Source organism: Leptonychotes weddellii, chromosome 3 (genome assembly GCF_054177405.1).
Source record: "Leptonychotes weddellii isolate Sample4059 chromosome 3, ASM5417740v2, whole genome shotgun sequence".
In the NCBI taxonomy this organism is placed as follows: domain Eukaryota; kingdom Metazoa; phylum Chordata; class Mammalia; order Carnivora; family Phocidae; genus Leptonychotes; species Leptonychotes weddellii.
The window spans coordinates 50,005,002-50,009,193 of record NC_138371.1 but is presented as its reverse complement, the minus strand read 5'-3'; the positions used below and the strand labels follow the sequence as shown (position 1 = coordinate 50,009,193).

Below are 4,192 nucleotides of genomic sequence, written 5' to 3'. Positions count from 1 at the left end.
GATGGACAGAGAATTTTATTTCATTTTGTGGCCCCTTGAGAGAGTGGGGTGATAGAAAAGGAGAGAAAAGTATAATTGAGATGAGCGGAAGTGAAGAAAGCAAAAGAGAAGGACTACAGATGGCAGAAAAAGGAATGATGACTCAGTGGCTTTGGGGTGAAAGCATTGCTCCCTTTTTTACCTTGGTTGCACAATCTTAGCAACTATATTGAGCACCTATGTACTGAGTGCTCAAGGACACAGTGGTGAGAAGAAAAAAAATAGCTTCCTTGCCCTTATGTATATAGTCTAATTCTTATGTAGTTTGAAGAAATAGTGTACTGTAGGGTCAGCTGCCACTTGGGTAGAGCAGGCTGGCTCCTCCCAAACCTCTTTCAAAGGATTCACGCAAACAAAAGAATTCCCTATTACTTTCCCCCTTAATTTGTACACACCTAATTCTTTTCGTTTGTTTTACAGATCTTTTTGTTCTGTTTTATTTTTGAGGTAAAAATTATAGTGCAGTATGCAAATAATAATTATAAAGTTCAATAAATTTGACAAATGCATATGCTCTTATAACTGTTGGAGACGGTTTCCGTATGTCTTGTAAGCAGAGGCAATGTCTCTCTTTTCAGGAATGTTTTTATAGTGAACAGTCTTGAAAGGTAATGTCCCCTCTGGAGCAAAAGGCAGGTTTGTTTACTGTCCAGTATGATAAAGATAATGTCTTCTTCCAGAGCAAAGGGCAGGTACACTTACTGCTCTTTATAAAAGATTCAGGTTCCTGAAGGTTGAAGATCTTCAGTTCTGACACAAGCTTACTGCATACACAGCACCAATCTGGGCCCCTTTGTTACCTGTTTAAGGTTTAGGGGATAAGAGGAACCAATGCAGACATGATGCTCAAACTGCTTATTGTGCTGTGGATAATAAAGTTCTTTGTCTCTGACCCAGGAATTTTGTGTCTGTTGCTAGCATCCACAAGATTGGCAGGCTAACTTGCTATCTGGCAAATAGGGTAAAACCTCAGACCCTTCATGGTTCTTGACAGCCGCCCTCCTTCAAGATATGGACCTATCCATTGAAGCAGCAAGTTCCCTCCTACCCCTCTCCCATCAGTCTCACAAGAGATGATCCTATTTCTGGTTGTTTTCTTTCACAATAGATAGTTTTTTGCCATTTCTAGAACATCACATACATGGAATCATACAACAGATACTCTTGTGTTTCCCTGTCTGACTCAGCAGGTCTGTAAGATACATCCATGCTGTTGTACATATCCTTGGTTCATTCCTTTTCATATCTGAGTAGTATTCCATTGTTAGAATAGTCTTCAATTTATCCATTCCCCTGTTGACAGACATTTGGGTTGTTTTCAGCTTGCAGAATAAAGCTGCTATAAACATCCACATGTTTAGTAATATTTTATTGTATATAGAAGATTGGGAACAAATCACTGTAGAGATTCCAGATTCTATTATCTGCTTTTGAAGACTGCTCATTTTTTTCTTAGAAGGCACTTAATCTATCTGGACCCAAATTTCCAGCTCCAACTCTTTTGCAATGGGCTGCAGCTGAAATTTCTCTCGCAGTTTTCAGCCTTCCACCTTTTGTTTTTCACCTGCCGCCTTGAAGTCTGTTCTGCACGGGTACAGCCAAAGAAGTCAGCTAAAAATTAGGATGAGGTTCATTATAGATTTGGGACTCTCCATGTTGTGACTTTCCTTTTTTGATTATCCTCCCTGACTTCAAAGTTGTTTGGGCATCTCTAAACTCAGCCAATTGACTCCTCAAAGCAGTAAGACTGCACTTTTCTGCTTGAGTTCTAGCATCCCTGCACCCAAGAGGACATGAGAGTACCCTCAGGTAAAAAGCTTTATAAACAAATCTCACCCAATGTGATTCCCAAAATGATTATTCCCCTCAGTTTCTGCCTGCTTTTGGTCATTCTCCATGCCTTCAGATAGCTGTTTTTTAATATGTTGCCCAGAGTTTATAATTGTTATGGAAGACTTAGATAAAAGCTGCTCTATCATTTCCAGAAGCAGAATTCTGCCTAGTATATCTTTATCCCTTTAAGTCTTCTGTGTCATTTTACTTTGAATGTATCTCTTATAAGCAACATGTAGCTGGTTTTATATTTTTATGAAATCTGATTCTGTTTGCTATTCAATATGTTGGTTTAATCCTAATTTACATTTATGTGATTAATGAAATCTGGATTTATTTTTTACCATTTTATGTGTTCTGTTTACCATTATTTACATTTGCTTTAGTTCTGGTTTTTCACTAGATTGAAAAGCTTTTCTGTATTTTCCCCCCATCCTTTATGCTTTCCTCATTTGGAAGCTGTAAATTGTATTTCTCTTCCTTAGTGGCCACCCTTATATTCTACATATATATCTGTAAAATTTTTACCGAAGTCTAAAGTTATTCAATATTTCTTCCTTCCAAACAGGAAAAGATTACTGCATTTTATTTACCTGTTACCAAATTCCTATCTTTTATTGTTGTCTAAAAACTTAGCATCAACTTTTTTTTTTGGTGCAATTGTAAATGGGATTGTCTTCTTAATTTCTCTTAGTATCTTTAATTACTTCATTATTGTATAGAAATGCAATAGATTTCTATATATTAATTTTGTATCCTGTGACTTACTGAATTCGTTTATCAGTTCTAGTAGTGTTTTGGTGGAGTCCTTAGGGTTTTCTGTATATAGTATCAGGTCATCTGCACAGAGTGACAGTTTGACTTCTTCCTTACCACTTTGGATGCCTTTTCTTTTTCCTCATCTGATTGATGTGGTTAGGACTTCCAGCACTATGTTGAATAAAAGTGGTGAGAGTGGACATCCCCTGTCTTGTTCCTGATCTTAAAGGAAAATCTCTCAGTTTTTCACCATTGAGTATGATGTTGGCTGTGAGTTTTGCATATATGACCTTTATTATGTTGAGATATGTTCCCTCTAAACCTACTTTGTTGAGAGTTTTTATCATGAATGGACTTTGTACTTTGTCAAATGATATTTCTGCCTTTATTGAGATGATCATATAGTTTTTATCCTTTCTCTTGTAATGTATCATATTAATTGATATGTAAATATTAAACCATGCTTGCACCCCTGGAATAAATCCTATCTAATCGTGGTGAATGATTTTTTTTAATGTATTGTTGGATTCACTTTGCTGTTATTTTGTTGGGGATTTTTGCATCTATGTTCATAAGAGATACTGGCCTGTTGGGTTGCTTTGATTTGTTTTGCTCTGTAGTGTATTTATCTGGTTTTGTTGTCAGGATAATGCAGGCCTCATAGAATTAATTTGGGAGTATTCCTTCCTTTTCTATTTTTTTGGAATAGTTTGAGAAGAATAGGTATTAGCTCTTCTTTAACTGTTTGGTCGGTGCTCGCTTCGGCAGCACATACACTAAAACTGGAATGACACAGAGAAGATTAACGTGGCACCTGTGCAAAGGGTGACAGGTAAATGTTTGGTGGATTCACCTGTGAGGCCATCCAGTCCTGCACTACTGTTTGTTGGAAGTTTATTGATTACTGATGCCATGTTATTGCTAGTAATCAGTCTGTTCAAAATTTTTATTTCCTCCTGACTCAGTTTTGGAAGCTTACATGTTTCTAGGAATTTATCCATTTCTTGTAAGTTGTCCAATTTGTTGGCATATGATTTTTCATAATATTCTCTTACAATCCTTTATATTTCTGTGGTGTCGGTTGTTATTTCTCCTCCTTCATTTCTGATTTTATTTACTTGAGTCCACTCTTTTTCTTCTTGAGTCTGGGTAAAGGTTTACCAATTGTGTTTATCTTTTCAGAGGACCAACTCCTAGTTTCATTGATCTATTATTTTTTTAGTCTCTATTTCATTTATTTCTGCTCTAATCTTTATTATTTCCTTCCTTCTACTGGCTTTGGGGTTTGTTTTTCTTTTTCTAGCTCCTTTGGGTGTAAGGTTAGATTAGCATCAACTTTTTATCATAAATTTTTTTAAATCAATATTCAAATATACCAACATATTTTATGCTCATTATTGTTCCTTTTTGTTAAATAACAACGTAGTGACATATAATTTATATACCATAGAGGCACCATGGTTTTTTGCATCTAACTTCTTCCTCTTGGATTCACTTTTCTTCTTGCAACCTTTAGTAGTTATTCCAGTGAAATGTGTTTAGGAGTTTTATTTTGTTTGTT

At 35.9% G+C, this 4,192-nt stretch overlaps 1 non-coding gene across 1 annotated transcript; it reads left to right on the top strand.

The window, feature by feature from the left end:
- Window positions 1-3,383: 3,383 nt before the first annotated feature.
- LOC115940917 (U6 spliceosomal RNA) lies at window positions 3,384-3,491 on the top strand. The gene has a single exon (XR_004075643.1). It is a non-coding gene; the product is annotated as a U6 spliceosomal RNA (small nuclear RNA).
- The last annotated feature ends 701 nt before the right edge of the window (window positions 3,492-4,192 follow it).